Source organism: Cephus cinctus, unplaced genomic scaffold, assembly GCF_000341935.2.
Source record: "Cephus cinctus unplaced genomic scaffold, Ccin1 Ccin1_scaffold1043, whole genome shotgun sequence".
In the NCBI taxonomy this organism is placed as follows: Eukaryota; Metazoa; Arthropoda; class Insecta; order Hymenoptera; family Cephidae; genus Cephus; species Cephus cinctus.
The window spans coordinates 340,346-359,928 of record NW_014333574.1 but is presented as its reverse complement, the minus strand read 5'-3'; the positions used below and the strand labels follow the sequence as shown (position 1 = coordinate 359,928).

General features: G+C 42.6%; 1 protein-coding gene and 1 long non-coding RNA gene across 24 annotated transcripts in view; one reads left to right on the top strand and one right to left on the bottom strand.

The window, feature by feature from the left end:
• LOC107271857 overlaps positions 1–2,439 on the top strand; it is a 68,151-nt gene extending 65,712 nt beyond the window's left edge. For 3 of the 6 annotated variants that reach the window (XR_003060997.1, XR_003060998.1, XR_003061001.1), the window contains 3 exons: positions 837–917; positions 1,844–1,987; positions 2,059–2,439. This is a non-coding gene — a long non-coding RNA (uncharacterized LOC107271857). Of the gene's footprint in view, positions 1–836; positions 1,988–2,058 lie in introns of all 6 variants that reach the window. The other 3 variants (XR_003061000.1, XR_003060996.1, XR_003060999.1) reach the window with 1 other exon arrangement.
• Positions 1–19,583, bottom strand: part of LOC107271854 (suppressor of lurcher protein 1) — a 207,028-nt gene that overhangs the window by 112,771 nt on the left and 74,674 nt on the right. The gene's annotated exons all lie outside the window — the stretch shown is intronic.

Sequence of the window (19,583 nt, the reverse complement as noted above, 5' to 3'; positions counted from 1 at the left end):
GTTTTAATATCGAAGTGAAAAATGCGCCTGTTGGTCATCCCGCCCTTCCCGCCCCTCAAAAGAAAGTAGTTTCAGTTCCATAGGATACCAACGATTCCTCATGTTATCCCGGCACTTAAACGGGGCCTTATCGAGGGCTGCTTGTCTATAGTCATCGAGGATCCAGCCTAATTTTTTTAAAGCCCTAAAAAAAATTTCTTTTTTTTTTTCCAGCACAGTAACACCTGGATTATTTAGTTTTGAATTATTTGGCTGATTTCAAAGTCCTCGTCCACTCGTCGTATTTAGTTGAAACGACGCTCGGCGTCGGTGTCCGTCATTCGATCCTGCGCTGGCTTAACGGACGCAGCCTACCCGCTTTCAGCGCGTGGCGATTGTATTCAGTATTCAGCATGACAATAGAGATTTAGAAATGCAGGCTCAGCTAAACAATGGAGCTTTATGAGAACGTAAAGCCACCACAATGGACGACGGTCTGCCGCGTGTGTAGATCGATCAATGTTTCAAGGTGTCGTTCTGGCCACGTGCCAGAGCGCACGCAGATTCTTTTTATACCGGGGAGAAAAGGTCCTTACGCAAAAAGGTGCGTTCGCAGCGGCTTTAATCGGTCCCATGGAAAGTTCGGTGGGGACGAAAAGATTTTATCACCTTTTTTTCACAAAAATATCTGGCACTGTAGACTGATGTATTTAATAGAAAAAATTTAATTTCTTTTCAGCAATCCGTTTTTAATGAAATATAATTAAAAAATATGTTTTTCTTGATTACGCGATTCATCAGGAATTTTATATTTGTATTGTTTTTTTAATCATTTATCATTATTTTGTTTCGAACAGATTTTAGATGTCAGCCACCACCTGTCACCATGGATCAACCGTGCTGGTCAGGGCCTATCTCCACCGTAGAAGACAGATAAGGTAGCTAATTAAATCTGTGAGGGGTTCCTGACTTGGATCAGCCTATCAAGGTGGATCAAAAGGATGCCGCAGATTTTTAATTTATTATAAAATCAATAATTGTTAAATTCACATGATTTCCTCAATTTTGATGCACCTCTCATATCTTTACTCTGTCGTGCATACACGTACGTCTATATAGACAGTTTTCAGATAGTCCAAGTAACGTAACGTTATTCCAATTCACAGGCACGGGACACTGATTAATTCCATTTCCTATACTTCATTTGTATCCGGCAGGAGCGAATTATTCGCACGTCCAGATTCCTAGAGTAAGCACAATTTTATTGGGTCTCCGCAGGATTCTCCGGGTATTACTTATATTATTGGGAATTTATATCGGCCGCGTTTGAGTCCCTTGTTTTCTCTCAGCTCTGCCGTTGTCAGATGAAGCTGCAATTTAATTTAAAACGATGAGCTTGCAGTATCGATACAACCCTGGCTGTACACAGAAAATGAAATCTCTATTATTTGAAAATCCTCTTTGCGCTCAAGTGTCTTTTGTGCGAAATAATGATAGCGTCGGGTCCAGTGAGCAACCGCTACGCGATTTTCTATCTGAAAATCTATTCGGATAGGTACGAGTGTAACGTCGGGAAAATTTTGCAGAAAAAAAAAATCATCAACACCAACAGTCACTACCCTTACGATTTCAAAGGCACGTGTATAATCCTCAGAGTGAACTCTTGGCTTTGTCAATATTTTCCCAAGAAAAATATCTTCGCGGAAAACCACTTTCAACACCGCTGAACGACATCCTCCGGAAGTACTGGATACACCTCCTATCCGCCACCTTGATGTCAAACTCCACTGTCCTTTTTTTTCTTCATCTTTTCTTCCCACCTTGACTATATATATTTGCCATGTACAAAATTGTTACGTGATAGCACGGTAGACAGCAGGCGTCTTTGGAGACGAATTAAAGGGGATGAATCAACCCTCAAAGAACGTCGAACGACCAGTTGGCTGCTGCATCACGCGTGAACGACATCTCTAAGGTGTATGGCAAATCGGCGAGTTGTCTTCAAGACGTAAGTACAGTATCATCCCTTGAAACTAAATTCAGGGGAATATCGAAATTCAAAGCTTTGAAAATTGGCAGGCATTATCGATCACTCGCTTGAGAAAAATACTGGACGGCGCATTGTCGGGATATCGGATCCGCATAATGGTCACAAGCGTTCGCCATGCTGATTCCCGTGGGAGGACGAATGTTGAACTTTCGCTAGGATTTTCCAGCCCATGAGGCATCTATATGAATATGACGTTGAAAATCGTTAACCTCGCTTTTGTATTTCCCCGGTGTGCAATGCTGCAACAGGGACGGGAGGGGTTGTGCGTTGACATGGAGGTTAAGGGGGTCCTGTGAAGCCTAGACTAGAATTAATTAAATCGACTGAACTTTGTTACTTGTTTTTCTTTGTTTAGTATAACAATAATGTAATAATTATAATAAATTATCGAACCAAGGACTTTATGCCGAGATTTTAGTCTGCTTAGTCCTTCTATATGTAATTTCCTTTTTACCTCCTTCTCATCTTCCTTTTGCCTTGGATCCGTTCCGCACCTCCGGTACTTCTCTTTTCCTCCTCGACGGGGGACTTCAACTTCCTTAGCCTTCAGGCCTACGGTCATGAACTTTCGAACGAGTCCCCAGCAATGTGTGGTTCATAAGGTAAGTTAAAGAAAAAAATTCATTTAAAGGGTGTTTCACAGCGCCACCTGGCGGAATTTTCCGGAACTAAAAAAGATGCTTCCCGCGAAAATGCAATTTTAGGGGCTACTTAGCTTTCCACGCCCCCTAACGGAATTTTCCGGAACTACAAAAGTGCCGTACAGCGCCATCTGGCGGAATTTTCCGGAACTAACAAAAATGCTTCCCGCGAAAATGCAATTTTTTGGGCTACTTTATTTTCCACGCCCCCTAACGGAATTTTCCGGAACTACAAAAGTGCCGTACAGCGCCATCTGGCGGAATTTTCCGGAACTAACAAAAATGCTTCCCGCGAAAATGCAATTTTTTGGGCTACTTTATTTTCCACGCCCCCTAACGGAATTTTCCGGAACTACAAAAGTGCCGTACAGCGCCATCTGGCGGAATTTTCCGGAACTAACAAAAATGCTTCCCGCGAAAATGCAATTTTTTGGGCTACTTTATTTTCCACGCCCCCTAACGGAATTTTCCGGAACTACAAAAGTGCCGTACAGCGCCATCTGGCGGAATTTTCCGGAACTAACAAAAATGCTTCCCGCGAAAATGCAATTTTTTGGGCTACTTTATTTTCCACGCCCCCTAACGGAATTTTCCGGAACTACAAAAGTGCCGTACAGCGCCATCTGGCGGAATTTTCCGGAACTAACAAAAATGCTTCCCGCGAAAATGCAATTTTTTGGGCTACTTTATTTTCCACGCCCCCTAACGGAATTTTCCGGAACTACAAAAGTGCCGTACAGCGCCATCTGGCGGAATTTTCCGGAACTAACAAAAATGCTTCCCGCGAAAATGCAATTTTTTGGGCTACTTTATTTTCCACGCCCCCTAACGGAATTTTCCGGAACTACAAAAGTGCCGTACAGCGCCATCTGGCGGAATTTTCCGGAACTAACAAAAATGCTTCCCGCGAAAATGCAATTTTTTGGGCTACTTTATTTTCCACGCCCCCTAACGGAATTTTCCGGAACTACAAAAGTGCCGTACAGCGCCATCTGGCGGAATTTTTCGGAACTAACAAAAATGCGTCCCGCGAAAATGCAATTTTTTGGGCTACTTTATTTTCCACGCCCCCTGACGTAATTTTTACTTACCTGCATTACCTGACAATATTATTCCCTATCATGGATCCTAGTGTCTGTCTTCCTCTAACCAAGATGAGGGATGTGACCTCCGTCCTTGTCGCAATTTTCCGATCCTGGTTTCTTTCAACCCTACTTACCCAGTACATAAGATCGTTACACGATCTACTGAGAAGTAAATCGCGTTGAAAAATTATCGCTATGATCCCTTTTTTACCGAAGGTAAACAATCGGACCACTCTGTATAGGGTTATTAATAATACGATAATCAATTTTGAATGGATAATATCAGTTAATTAATCTTAAAGATATTTATTAAGACCTGATCATGATTACAAAACTTATATAAACATATTCGATAAACTCGCATTAATCCTCTCCAGGCATTAAATAAGACGGCAACTAAGCCAGGTAAGTTGGTAGAAACAATTTGTTCAAATCCTACGAAATCCCACAGTGTACAGGTAGTTGGCCATGTCCTCGGTTAACACCAGCAGAGGCTGTGGCGGCGACAGGAGATTTGTGCCTCTGCCGTGGCGCGATGCTGAAAGCACAAAATATAGTACACACCAAACATCCCTCAAGCTTATTTTCGCATCAGCCTGAAATTCCTTAATATGTGACTTTGCTTTGCGAAGTTAATATATTATTCCAAAATACAACCAATTGCCTTGAATTAGCAGCGTAGCACATTCTCACAGTGAACCCTTCGTGTTTAGCCTTCGACATACACATACCGACTAAATAATGTTAATAAAAAAAACATTTGTATATATGAAAAGTGTATACAAAGAAACTGTAACGCCATTTTCTCTTTTTCTTTTAATAAATTTATTTTTAATACCGTTCCCGCCAAAAAAAATCTTAGCCGCGTAAGGTCTGGCAGTGCTTAGAGGTAGAAAAATATCTTCTGATATCCCAGCGTACTTTTCATTTAGGCCATATGGCGCTAACGGATCGAGACCCACTGTGCTTCCCGCAATATCAGTTCTAACAAGATAAGAGATCCTGGATACTCCAGAGACTTTCCCAGAATTACAATGGGTATATCCTCCTCCGATACCGCCGAAAGGAAAACCAGTGGACTCTGCCGTGGTTCAACCATTATTTTCGATCTTCGCCAAGACAGCGTTTAGGTATCTACTTTTAAGAGGAGCATTAAATTCGCGTTAAAGTATTGGCAAAGATCTCGCGAATCTTCTTGACGTTTTTAGTGCGTCGCGTAAATAAGAGAGCTTCGCAAATACCAAAAATACACACACACACACACACTTTGGTACAGTAAGAAAGCTCAAGGCGCCTTTACAATATTTGTCGATCGTATCAAACAAGATAAATTTGATTCCCATATGTTTTTCTCCTTTCCAGAAAAAAAACCAAGAGAGCAAAGAAACCAAAAAAAAACAAGGCTTGATCACCGAAAGAAAACTTTCTAGACAGAGATGACAATATATTATTTTCTCCGAGTCTCCGTCTGCACTGTGGCTTTTGGGCAATTAGAAAAATACCTGAAACAGCCGTGACGCGTCGTGGTTTCAGACGAAAGGAGATATTGTTACTGGACACCGGAAGGGTTGACCGCGGAATTTCAAAAGTTTTTGTTCATCCTCCGATTTTTAATCGCCACGAGGACTCTCTCGTTCTTCAGCATTTTCAAAAAGGGACAACTCGTGCGTGAAGAATTTTTAAAAAATTACCATTCCCACCGACATGCTTGCCAAGGCGGAAGGGTCGTAGCTGAAATTTTATTGCCGTGGGGTGCTTCAACAAATTTAACCCTCGAGACCCGTCGGTTAACACGTGAAATTTAACCCCGGCACCAGACATATATAAGAAGTGCACCCCCGACGTTAGATAAATTTTACGTGTACGAGCATATATAGCGTTTCGTGGCGAGACTTCTGAATTACGTCATAGAAAACATATATACATACGCATACACGCACATACTCACGTAAGCCTAAAGTTTCCGCTCTGATCGAGTTAAAAAAAAATTCAACCTCCATTCAAAAAATAATATTTTTTATTCAAAAATTTCTCATCACAGACTATCAGACAGAACAACTGTATCGTCACGTGCGTTAAAGCCTAAGCGATAAGGAGGGTAAAATAAATTATTACAAAAAACAGCCTGCCGAAGAATTTAATAAAGATCATAAATACATTTTCGATAAATATCTTTTAATTTCTAAAACATAAAAAATTACGAAAAACACACGTATTGGGTCACCAGTGCCCAGACGAGAAAGTATCCTAAAGTCCTGGTTGTGTGAAATAGCGTCAATATATTTATAAAGAAGACTTACCTTGCCAGTCAGAAAGGATAGTGACAAGGAATGCCGATAAGGGAAGAAGATCAAAGGAAATCAGTGCCACGTGATGAATCTTGGACGATAAAGGAAAGACGTCGCTTAACTGAGACGAGGGTCCGTATACATAAGCAAATAGAGAGGGCTAAAGCCTATAGCTAAGTAACGTATTATCATGATACTGAAGTCGGCATGTAGGGCAGTCAGCAAAGTGGTATATGAGATGGAATAAGGGTGTAGCATAAACTTAAGGGTAGAGAGAGAGAGAGTGGGGGGGGGGTAAAGAGGGCGATAAGGAGGGGAGTGGCAGTAGGGTAAGAGAAGTAGGGGAAAACAAGGGAGGAAAGGATCAGCTTGCGCTCTTGAGCGATTACTTCGGCGCGTGCCACCCCTACTCCCATCCCTGGCAACCCTTTAAAATACCCTTATACCATCCCTCAACCCTCTATAGTCTAACTCGGTAACAGACATCATTTCAACGTCAAGATCCAGTACCGCAAGGCAGTGCCGTATTTACGGGGCACCGTTAGCTGACTTCTATAAATGATTTCTACGTCAATCCACAAATTGATTATCCTCTCCCACCCTTATCCAGATATATACCAACCCTTCTATATACTATTACGGTTAACTTCGTTTCGTCCAAATTGACGATCGAAGCATCGGTGGATTAACGTGTTGCTAATAAAACCGAAATCGTACACAGGGTATAGCCGTGATAGGTGGGAATAATAGCGTCAAGGAAATGGGGTCTCGAAAAAAATCCCTAGATCCCCTCGAGAGGATCCCGGAAAACGGCGCTTTATACGGGATAGAAAATTACTAGAGCACCGTCGCGTGTATAGGGAACTTTTGCCATGGGAGAAAAAACATTCGCAGTAAATATTAAAGTAGCGTAGTTTCGCCGTTGTAGGAGTGACTTATTTATTTTCGGACTTTTTTTTACCTCCACATTTTTTTTTTTCTTTTTTTTCGACAGTTTTTCATCACGTGAACGATGACGAACACTCGGTACAAGAATCTATGTATGGTCCGTTCACTGTCCCTCTCTCTCATACACTGTGTATGGAAAATACGAAAAACATCGTAAAGCAACCTACTCGACTTGTAACCCATGTATCTAGTTATGGTAGGTACATGGTAACTACGTGACTATGTATGTACATACCTGGCTAGGTGCACGCACGTTAAGTGGACGTCGGCACGTTATCCAGATGTCTAAATACATATGTAGCTTACAGGAGGTTTCTGTCGGGCAGGGAAGCCAAGCAGGCAGCCCCAATGAAATACGAGTGTAATTTCAATGTCAGTGTCGACAGGCTACGCGGAGCGGTCGTGTCGCCCGTAATTAATCATTCCGCGAGATGAATAATTAAACGGACGTTACTAGCTGCATTTACGCTTATATCGACGTGACGCTGACACTCGTGAAAGCAATTAACCCGCTGAGGGAGTGCACTTGGAATTTCTTGATAAAGAAAATTAATTATGCAATTGGCATTACAATGGATACGTGCCTGGGGTACCAGGTGTGTAAGGTGTGGCTATTGGCACCCCTGTATACCGAAGCGTCGTAAATAATATAATTTTTATTTTACTTTTCATCTATGACTTCCCGTGGCCAGATGCTAACTTTCTGGGATAATCATCGTCGCGGGAGGGTAGTTTTTCCAAGGGGTGCAATTTACGAACGGAGTAATAAATCATGTTTGTCCGTATGTAAATAATTTTGCACGACGATTTCGCATGCGACGTAAATGCACTGCAGTTTCACTCCAGTCGATTCTATGGGACAGATACGCTACGGGGGGGCTTTATGCTTTTGCCGCTAGTGGCGCTGCACGTTTAAAAGGACGTTTTAATATCCAGGGTAAAAGTTGTCGGACGTTGGCAATACTCTGTAATTAATGGTCTTTCTTTCATTCGATATTATACATGTATATATATATATATATATACATTAAGGGGAATTTTCTACATTGCATTATGACGTCATCAGGAAGGAACGGTCTCGCTAAGAGGCGGCAAATCGAAAGAGTCTTTGGCTTCCATCCTCCCGCATAATTCCCATTCGGCCAAATAGCCGGAAGCGCTCGAAAGAATTTGGCAGAAAACAATTTCAGTTTGGCTTTGTTCGAGGAAATCTTTTGTGAAATCTTTTACCTATTTTATAAATTTTTAGTTTTCACCAAAAAGTGTTAAAAAAAATATTTCCGACACCGTACGTCCAGTTCATCGTCATGCAAGACTAATTACACCCGCGTCTATATAGTACCTACGTACTAACTCCCAGTCTTTCTCGATAAAAGCGTAAAATTAATCACCACTCTGCTTTAATGCGACTTCCCTTACAGTAATGACTATACTATATTTAGCAAGTGGCTGGTTCGACTTACCCTGGAGCGCTGATAAGACCATATATATACTTATCTCCATTAAGAATCGCGAAATCGAAGAGCACATAGGAGGAACACGGACTCGGTCTAATTACACGATAATTTTAATCCTGATCGCAAGAATTGCCATTTTACTTTTAGACCTAATTCAAGCCCATTCAAAATCATTGTCCAAATCGTGATTCCTCTCAATCGCATTTTCATTCCCTTATACCAGAACAGAATGTTTCCACGGCGGAGCTTAATGGCTCCTCTACGGCTCATTGTGCTTTCATACGATCTCACGCACTCGCCGGTCCTCGGCTATTGTACTCGAGAAGATTCTATCGATCTTCGCCATCTTTTTCTTGAGTCTACTTATCCCCCCCCCCCTCTCTCTCTCTCTCTCTTTCCTTGCCAAAACTTTCGTAGACTCGAATTCCACTTCCCACATCCCGCTACCTTATACGTACGTGGCAGCAGCCACTTTTCGCAGGGAAACGAGACAAAGTCTTCCTCGGATAATTTAGCAGGAAAAGAGACTTCAATGTCGAATCTCTGTTCTTCGTAAGTAAATAGTGAAATTTTCGTTAGCCACTTTGTTCCTTCTTTTTTTTTTACACCCGTTATCACACGAACCAAACCAGTTCTCCGAACTCGTGTGTACCCGCTGGATCAGACTATCGATGGTAGCTAGAAATACTAACGCGGAACAACGTGGAGAGCCAGGGTGCCTCTTCGTTTTCTCAGGACACTTCGCGAAACTCAATGAAGCTCAAATTGAACGTCCAGGGATCGATAGTTGATTCGAGTTCTTGTACTTTTTTTCTTTTACTTTTTTTCTTCTTCCCGACTCTATCGCGAAACGGGCAAGTACCGGCTGACTTGAGTTCCTAAATTTGATTCACCCTGTAGCGCCGTCCGTGTCTACTCGATAAAAGAGGACGTTACTTAAATAACGAAATTTCCTTAAAAAACTTATTTTTCTTGCTTTCCTCGAACACACGTAAAAGTATCCGATGACACGTGGTACGGTGTATGCTTAAAAATTTTCAAAGTTAATCCCAATTTTCGTCCCGTTACGAAAGGTCTTCGATCATCATAATTTTTACCTGGCTCCTTCTCCGAGCACTTCCGGTACGTTTGGGCACCGTTTTGAAAAAAGAAAAAGCACGTTTAGTCCTCCCGTTTGCTGCTCGTCCAACTTATAACACAGTTCGAGGCGCATGGGTTCTCTCTGGCATTTTAAAAGTCCCTTACGCAACGCAAGAGTTATCCAGATGCAAAGTTAGTACGCTTTAAAGGCGTGTTACGTAAATTTGGCGCATTACGTAACAGTGAAAAGTTTAAGTCAGACAGGAAAGACAGAGTTGCCGTTAAAGCGAGAGTCCCCGTGTCACCAGAGTCTTCGGGCGCTGTCGTTTAATTCTTCGCCACGGGAAGGAGGTGGCGACCTCTTTTCTTTTCTTTTTTTCCCCTTTCACCCAAGAAACGAAACCCGGCAAAGAAAGAGAATTCATTTTTAAGTGAATACGGAGATTGCCCACCGGATTCGTCCCTCGTACCTTCCACTTCGTCTTCTCGTACTAAAACTCAAGAAGCGACGTTACCGGTACCTAACCTCACTATTACGAGTCCTATGCTCCGTCTACCCCACGTTCCTGACTTTTCTTACGACTTTGACCGGCAGCCCCATAGTCCATTCTTAACCCGGATAACTCCGATTGCTCCTCTTGCCCGTTAGCCGCTAGAAAATCGGAACTCGGTCATTTCACAAAGTTTTGAGAACAATTCAACCGACTCCTCGTAGGTGTTAAGGAACCGCATTCGGTCCCGAGTTAAAGTCTCAAAGTCGAAATGCGCCGAGTTAACCGTAAAGTTCTGGAAGGTGGGTATAGATAGTATTATTGTCTATAAAGTATAGAAGCGCCAAGGCAAAGTTCGAGTCGTAGAACGGAAGAAATTTCAAACTCTCGTGGCTTCGATGGTCTTGAGAAAGAAAATTTTCATTTTTTCTTTTTTTTTCTCAATAAATAATATTTAAACTAACCTCAACGTCCGATCCAAGTTATTTGGCCGAAGGACAGGGCTCCTCTTTACTTATTCCCTCGACGTTCGTTCTACCGCGCAGGCTTCCGAGCTTTTTTACAAATCGAACTCGAGCATTTCGCAATTCAAATCAACCGTTTTAGTCTGACGAGGGCTTTATTAAATTATTTTCGATATTCCCGTTAATATCGAAGTTAATAACAGGCCCGACCGGCTGCAATAATATCTCGACTGTAACAGCCGCTGAAACTTTTCATAATCAATGCGGTTTTCGCTGTAGCCGATTATTTTATATATATATATATATATATATAAGATCAATAAGTTTCTATCTCGAATCAAAAACCGCAGCGTCTTCTATCCGGTGAGATTGTCTTAAAAAATTAATTAGGTAAAGTTCATCGAGGTGGCTCGTTAATATCTTTTGATCCATTGAAAATATTTTAAGTTCGACGGTAACGCGGACGTAATACGAAGATTTGGATAAACTTGGCAAAGTAATATTCTCCTCGCCATTATCTCGCTGTGTAGTTGCGCGATAAGAAGTTTAACTTAAAAACGCTTGAGAGTCATTGGCCGCCGGATACCTCAGGTTTTCCAATTCCTATAAAAAATTAAATCAGCCCTCAATACAAACTTCGATACGCGTTGCCCGATTCGCGATCGCGTCATTCAGCGTGGAGAAGGTGGTAACACTTTTTTTTTCCAAATTTGATCTCGGAAATGGACTATACGCATCTACTATGCATAGGTATGTCCAAAGGGCTTATGGCTGAAAAGGTGAAAAAGGTTCATATCCCAACGTATAAAGGTAGACGTAACGCAAAGGATCAAAACAATAGGAAACCCAAGCAAAAGGCACTTGACGTTTTACCGCTAACTCTTGCGACTGGCGAACGTGACGACATACTCATAGAGATCGTAGAATGCCGAAGTAAAGTGGAAGGTAAAGGAAAAAGGTATAAAGGTACAGCCCTTAACCTCCCTAGGGGAAGGACGAAGGGGGATGGGGTCGGGGAGGAGGGTGAGAGGATGGAACGTTACGTCACAAAAATCAATGAAATTTCAATGCGATCGTCATTTGCCCATCACGGTCCTTCTTAGTGTTACGAAGGTCAGACGGCTGGTATGCAGGGTCGATAAGGTAGATACCTACTATCCGGCCTCCCTTTCGTGCAGACTGATTTTCCAAAATGCAAATTGTCCTACCCTTTTGCTAATTTGCATGGGAAATACCGCCCCCACCCGGCACCAGTTCGCATGCTGAATTATTTATGTACACGCTTTTTCGAGTAGCGGGACGATATTAAGATTTCGTTTGCGTATTTCGATTGGGATCGGAAGTACCGGGATTATGGGGGGATGAACTGTGCCGACGGAGGAAGAGAGGGTGGATATCGAGTATTACCGAGCTATGGGCAAAGCTGCGCGGAAGTAGGGAGCTAGATGAGGGGGTTGGAGTTTGGTTGGGTGGTTGAGCGGGGAGAGGGGGGTCGGGAGGGGGCTGGTGAAATAGGGGAGCCAGGGTCTACTTGAATGGATAATAAGAGGGCGGAAAGCTTGGGGAGTAAATGACGGGAAAAGGGGAAGGGAATATATAGTGGATGGAAGGTCGAAAGAAAATACTCAATGATACGTTTAGGGGGTGGGTTATGGGTGGGTGGATGTCGGGGATTCTGGCTGCCATCGCCAGGGGGTTGATCTTCAGTCGACTAAGGAATGCTAGCTCCCGTGCTCTTTGCATGCCAAAATAGGTAAACGAGAGCGAGTAAAATTCAATGGGGAAAAGAAAAAAAAAATTACGTGAAAGAATTCAACACGAATTTCGGATACGCTCGGAGAAATCTCCCTTGACGATTTAATGGACATCGGCGTGAATTTACTTCGGAAAGAGGGGGGGGAGGGGGAATGTTGAACTGAATTATTTTTTTTTTTCGTGGACCAAGAGTGGTGGCTGTCTGAAAAATTTACTCCGTTACCCTTCTGTTATTACTACCAGATACCAGGGAGGGTCGCTAGCGAACCGATAGCAGCCGAGGGTTCTTAATTGCTGTTGGTTTCTGCCTTCGCGTTATCTCCGAGGCGAAATAGTCCACGACTCGTTCTGTGGACCATTGGAAGAGGGTCTCTGTTAATGTCCCTCAATACGTACGCCTTGTCTTCCGGATTCAATTAACCAGATCTCGGACCAGATCAAACGATCTTAGGACGACCGTGTACTCGTAACTTTACCTTATCTTCGTGCAGCGTTGAATTACGCAGGCATAACAAGAACGAGAATTGGGCAATTAAAAAATTTTTTAAATCGCAAAAAAAATGTTTAAAAAATCTAATCCATCGATCGATACTAATTTCCAAAAAGGTCGGAGAATTTACCCCTTCTTGAAAAAGACACTGGGGCACTTGACACCGACTAAGGAACCTGTGCGTTACTGTACAAAGAAAAATAAAAAATCTATCTCCACTGGGTTCGGAAAGAAAAGTGACGATATAGGTGAAAGAGAATTTTTTTCCTCTTTTTTTTTTTTTACGTACCGACATTCTTTTTACGTACGGACGAATTTATAGGCCATATCGAAACCCCCCTGAGCTTCTTTGAATATTTCGAAACCGTCATTTCCCTGCGAATCTTTCTACAATGTACCCGTTACACGAATATTGACTTTTCTTTGCTGCAATAAAGTCGAAGCAGTATCAGGACCCGTGAGACACCCATAAACAAGAATGTAATTCCATTTCGAAGGCATTCAAATATTCAATGTGAAAGCCAAAAATCTTTCTTCGCTCGTTACAACGATACACGCGCACAAGGGCTAACCGTAATAACGAAGGATGCAATCAAATATCGTTACGGCAACCTGACGTCGGTTTTCACGTCAGTTGCTTTCTCAGAGTAAATTACATTGCACTTCCTATTTACTTAACTAAGATTCATTAATGGGAGAAGTGTAATGGCGCCAGGCAGAAGACACGGAAACCGCTTTAACAACGTTTCTATCTACTACTGGCGTTTCCCCCATTGTCCTCAGTGGCTGTATACGTGCTTAAACCGCACCCGGCATTTCGCTGCACGACGTCACTGACAAATTATTATTACAATACGTGCCAACGTACATTAAACATCGTACTGTGGATACGGTACACTCGCCATAACGTCCACACACTTCTGCGCGATATAACCAGAGCAGGTTCTCGTTATATCAAAATAAATGCCTCCTAGAGAGGATTCAGGATGTACGAGTGTAACGAAGCAAATGAGATAAGGAAATAATATCGGTATCAAAATATCCCTTGAAAACGTGTCACTGAGTAAATTTAGCACCTGTGTGTGTCAGCTGAAAGTAGAGTCTGAATATTGATGGCAAACGAAGGCACTATATAATTCGTAAAAAATAAAAATCAAATTCATGACATTTCTTGAGTGAAAATCTCGTTATCTTTAATGGAGTTCTCGTTATCTTTAATCTCGTTATCTTTAACCTTTTTTTTTTTATGTCTTCTCCGTCACCTGTCAATCTTGACTTTACGAAAAGCTTTCACTCGCAATTTTGTGTAGCGCAAAATCACATCTTACTCGATTCTTTTTCCCTTGTATGACGTTCGTGCGTTAAATGCTGAATGGAAATAAAGACGTGACAGAATCGCAAAGCTCGAACTTCTTGCAACAGGGTGACACTCATGTGAACGTAGTCGGTGAGCTTTCGCATTGGGAGAACATCGTGCTGGGAAAATAGGGAAAAAAAAGAATGCTCCCCAAAGATCCTCAAAGTGAATAAATGTTGAATAAAAAATGTCAGACGAAAAGAGGTCCGCGAGGACACTTCTGGCACGACTGGGACGTCATTGAAGTTGTACAATGGCGAATCGATTCTTTCCCGTAGATTAAATATTCCTCTCCCCCCCCGAATCCTCGACAAAAGTATCCTTTGACGGAAACGTGAAGATGAAGTAAAGCAAAGAGTCGATAGTCGGACTAAAAATAATATTTGTTCAAAAAATCGAAATATTCAAAATCTACAATTGGTCGAATTTCCAAATCGAATATCCACGTAAATTCGCGTTCGACGCACGAACCACGTGTATCAGTCTCGCACGCACGAGACCTTGAAAATAGTGAGGGACTCGAGTGAACTAGAGCCAAGGGGTGAAATGTATATTTAACAAGAGTAAGGAGTAAGAGGGTGGCAGATGGTGAAATGGAGTGGAAGGTGAATTGAAGGCAAATGGCAAAGTGAACGAAGGAAGGAACGAAGCCACGAGGAAGAAAGGACTGGACGGAAGGGCGTAGAGAGGGGTAAGAGGGAGAACCAAAGAGTACCAAGTGGGATGCTGAGGTAAGAAAGATCACGGCAGGGTGAGACCTTCTGAATTATTCATCAACGGCGATGAAAAAATCCCGAAAGGAACAGCCGCAATCGGAAGCACAGTTGGGTTAATTCGTGTTTCGTGCAATTTTTCCTTGATTTTTTTTTACTCCAAAAGAAAAAAAAACAATGCCGAGCCAAACGAAAGGGGTAAATGTAAGACGAGAATAAAAGGCGTCATTGGGTGATCGGGCGTGTATGAGCTTCGATGATTCGTGTCCCTATTTTTTGGATAAGTGAAATCGGGGGCGTGAAGGAGCGAAAGAATGAAGTTCTAAGAGAGAAGCCAGTGAGGTGCCGGGATGAATAAAAATTTTTGTCAGCTTGCGTCCCTGTGCAAGGTGAACGTAAATAGTGACGTCAGTCCGTGCGCCTTGAGAAAAGGTAGAGAATAATCAAACGTGCCCGACTGCCAACCAACCGAGCGACCGATCGAACCTGCGCGCCACCAACCCCTAATCGGCAACCCCCGACGACCGAATCGCGAGAACAAACGATTCCGATCGGATGTTTGCGTAAATTAAATTACCGAGTATTCGATCCGTTCACTCCCCATTGAATCCCCTTCGCTTTACATTTCTTACCTTGTGTACACACTGCTCGGTATTACCCCTTTTCCGTACCGTTTTTTTTTTTTTTTTTTCGTACCGGGGCTCCGGGTAAAAAAAATACTACAAAAAATCTTCGTTACGACCTGACACGAGTAAGTTTTCGATTTTTATATTTTTGAGTATCCGATAAAAGTAAAAATATTTCTATCTAATTTCACTGGAGTGTACGAGGCACGTAAAATGAATGGAAGGGTTAGCTACCCTTTCGGAGGCTTTTCCTTTCGAAGTAAATTATATTTTTACCTCGGGTGCAGCTACTTGTCTCCTTTTCTAGTTTTGTTAGATTTTCGGGTTTTGTACATTTTTTGACTTTTTTTCCACTCTCGTCTCTGCCCCCTGGCATCTATACCCTCCTGCCCTCCCCGCCCTTCGCCCCTAGCACCCATCGTGCCTCGCGCCAGCAGCGTGCACGGGAGGCAATCTATTCAAAGAAAAGTGGTGCCCAAGTAGAGGCGCAACCTCTAACGACCTGGCGCAGCAAACTGCCCTCGAGGAAAGAGAAAAGGAGGAGAAGGGTGGGCACCCTGGCGGCAGTAGGACGAATAGGGCTTCATCCACTCAGCCATGATATTCCCGGACTGCCAGAAGCGATATAAAAAGAAACGGAGCAGGAGCGGGAAACAAAGTTTTTTCATTTCAGAAATTTATCACTTACGTCCTCGCTCGACGTCAGGCCCCATTATTATTATTATTATCATTGAAAATGTCCATTCCTTAATTCGACCAGTGAAAACGTGGCGCAAGTCACACAGCAAAAAGCCCTTTGAAATTTATCAAGAAAAAAAAAAATCATGGAAAAAAAAATACCAATTAAAATCCAAAAATATAGTAAATTATTGCAATCATAAAGATACCAAATACATCCCGTCCAAAAACGTATATATATATCCTTTGGCCGTAAAATCAAACGTCTATCAAAAACTTCCTCCCCTATCCTTATCCGAAACAAATTTTATACCCTGTTTGCAGTAACTCCCAAGATTCCCATGTACGAAGGATTACCCGGTCTATCTAAACGTTATGAGAATGCTCGGCCCCGTCTCCACTCTTAGTGTCTTCGCGGTTAGGCTCGCATTAGGGCGTGAATTATTACCACTAGACTGAAGAGGAACGACCAATGGCCTCCGGCTAAACGACTTTTTTACGAGAGAGCACGGTGACGTAATCCCAAATTTGCTAACGGCGAGTGCTGCTACGACGGACGTGTCTCGCAGTTGCCTAAAGCCACGTCGAGAATGGCGCATCGTGCCCGGGAGTGGACGAAGACGCCAATTCGATGGTCATTCTTGACTCTGTTACACCCCCCGCCGCCCCCCGGAGGGCTTACTGCAATTTCGTTCCCGCCATAATATCATTTTTACCCGAAACGAGAAAAAGCAAAGCCCTTCGGACAAAACGACGCCCTCGTGCCCCCAATAGCCGCAATTTGTGGCATCGAGCAAGGGGGGGTACTTACCACCACGAAAATCACCTCGATTTACACGCGTTATTGATACGAGACAAAAAAAGATGTCAAACCCACACATTCTTTTTTTTTTTTTTTTCGACTTCTTTTAAACAGTCCCAAGCCCCTTTACAATTTTTCATATTTCAAACGACGCAACATCATCCTCTTTCACACTTTGTGAAAACGTTACGAACTCGTACTCGAATTTCTTTCATATTTCATTTGATCCCATGCGAGCAAGCAGATTTAATAACGAATCCAAGCTCTCGTCTCGAAATTGTGCAATTACGAAAACACTTTTCACGTAATTTCGACAAAATTATAAAAATAACGTTATTGCTCGCATACGAGAATACAGCAAAGTTCTCGTGTCTAATACGAAAATCAGCTGTATCTTTACTGTACGTAATTCGTGTGCTCGAATGCGATTTGAAATTACATAGGATCTCGAAGAAAGTACACGTAGCACTCGGCCATGAGAAATAAAGGTGGCCGGAAGACAAAAAAAATTGTTTTTTTTTTTCTTTCACAACTTCGTCTTTACACAAGCGATATAACCTGTGGCGGAATTTCGGAATTACGCACCAGTCCCAAGCATCGTGCAAAACTCGGACTTTAGTGCCTTGAAATTTGAGCGAAGCTGCATGCGCGCGTCCAGGCACTCCCAGCTGTTTATAACCCAGGGTATTTCGCGCGTCACAATGTAAGCCAAGAAAGTTTTGCCTCTTACGAGCGGAAATAACATAGCCGAATAAATGTTATTTCCGCCGTTCCACATACTGCGATACCGACGTCACGTTATACCAAAACAATACGAGATTCCCCTAGGACTTTATATACACATAACGCGGGCGATGGAAAAAGGAAAAAAAGTTCATCGAACAAAAAAATTTTTATACACTTTTCCAAATCCTACAAAGCAACAAATAAATCATAATTGCCAAATGGAGTTTCGCGATAATTATTTTGCCCGTTCGCAAAAAATATCCCTGGCATGCAGCGACATATAAAGCAGTACGCACCTTATGAGCCCACAGTCCCTCGCGTACTGGCTGCCGCGTACCGGCAATGGGGATTGAAAACACCCCTTCCGGAAATCACTTTAACGCGTAACCAGCGCAATCCCGGATCGTATCAAAGCGAAATCATCGACTGTGATATCCCCCCGTTCCGCCGTCATCCCTTACGATTATCCCGTACCCTCATATTCAACCCTTATATCCTTTGACTGTATCTGCCCAGAGTAGATCCGGGAAACACTCACGCACGCCAAAGCTTCGCACTGCCCACGCTCTGTCTTGCCTTAGTTTCCCATATCGCTACCCTCTCTTTTTTTTTTATTGCCACAAAAAAAGCCACCCTCCAAGAAATTTTCAGAGTCATTCACGAGTCCCGCGCATTGGTCGACTGTTATTGTCTCGATGAATGGGAATATTTTATTGTTGCCAGGAAGTTCAAATTGTCCCGTACCCCCATATATATATATATATATATATATATATAGCATATGCATTATAGTACCATTATCATGATCATCTAGCCATAGGGGCTTATCACGTTATCACGAGTGTAACCCTCTCAATGAGACGATTCCCATATCGACTGTAAAGTCCCGCGACGATGTTCACGGCTACGGGATATGTTGTCGAATAATCAAATATTTGGCGGGGGATTCAAATTTATGACTAATTTCACGTCTCCGACCCGACCTGGAAATTTCGTCTGTACTCCAAGTGCGGAAACCCACTGCGAATTCTCAACCCTTGGACGTCCTGGAATTTCATCTTGCACATAATTAATCTCGGCAATTACGCACTCGACAAGTATAATTCCGCGTGACGTCATCAAGGCAGGCAGTATATGTACGTACGTAAAGCGTGCGATGCTATAGTAAGTTCCCGAGGTCGGAGGGGGGAGCATTTCAACAAGGTGGCCAAATTCTAAACATCTCGTAATGCGAACTTCAGTCGCCCATTCTCGTTCGTAGCTCCGCTCCTGGACTTCTACTTGTGTGTTTCCTCAGCTTCCCGAATGCTCGAGTGACGGCCGTCTGACGTCAGCTGCGAGATTCTAGGGAATTTTGAGATTCTACGGATAATTTTGGAGAACGTCGCTATATGCTTTTTTTTTGTTTTTTGTTATTCTCCAAACACCAAGCAACGACGATCAAAATTTTAATCGATCCTCTACATCTGTTCCGATCGATTCTGCCCGTTCGACTCTCTGCAATTTATTATCATTCGGTTCACTTGTTACGTGATTTCGATATCGCGTGACTTCTCACGTGTCTCTTGGAGGAACAGCTTTGACAACGGTGTCAAAAAAAAAAAGGAAAAAAAAAACCAGGCCAACTCGTGACAAAATTTTCGTCGCCTTCGCCATAATAAGATAAAGAATGATTGATAACCCGGCGTACCACCCTACAAAAATAATACCCACGTTTCTTTACTCGCTGAAAGTGGGAAAACAAATGTTATCGGTATCGTGTATACCCAAGTCTTAATGACTTGATACTAGGTAAAGAAGCCAGTGAAATGCGAGCCCGGCAAGTGAGTGCTGGCTAATGGAGATGCTGTTAAAATTTCAAGATAAAGAAATCTCTTAGAGAGAACAAAAAAAAGAATTACTGAAATCATAACACACACCGTATAAGAAACTTCCATATAACCCCCCCCCCCC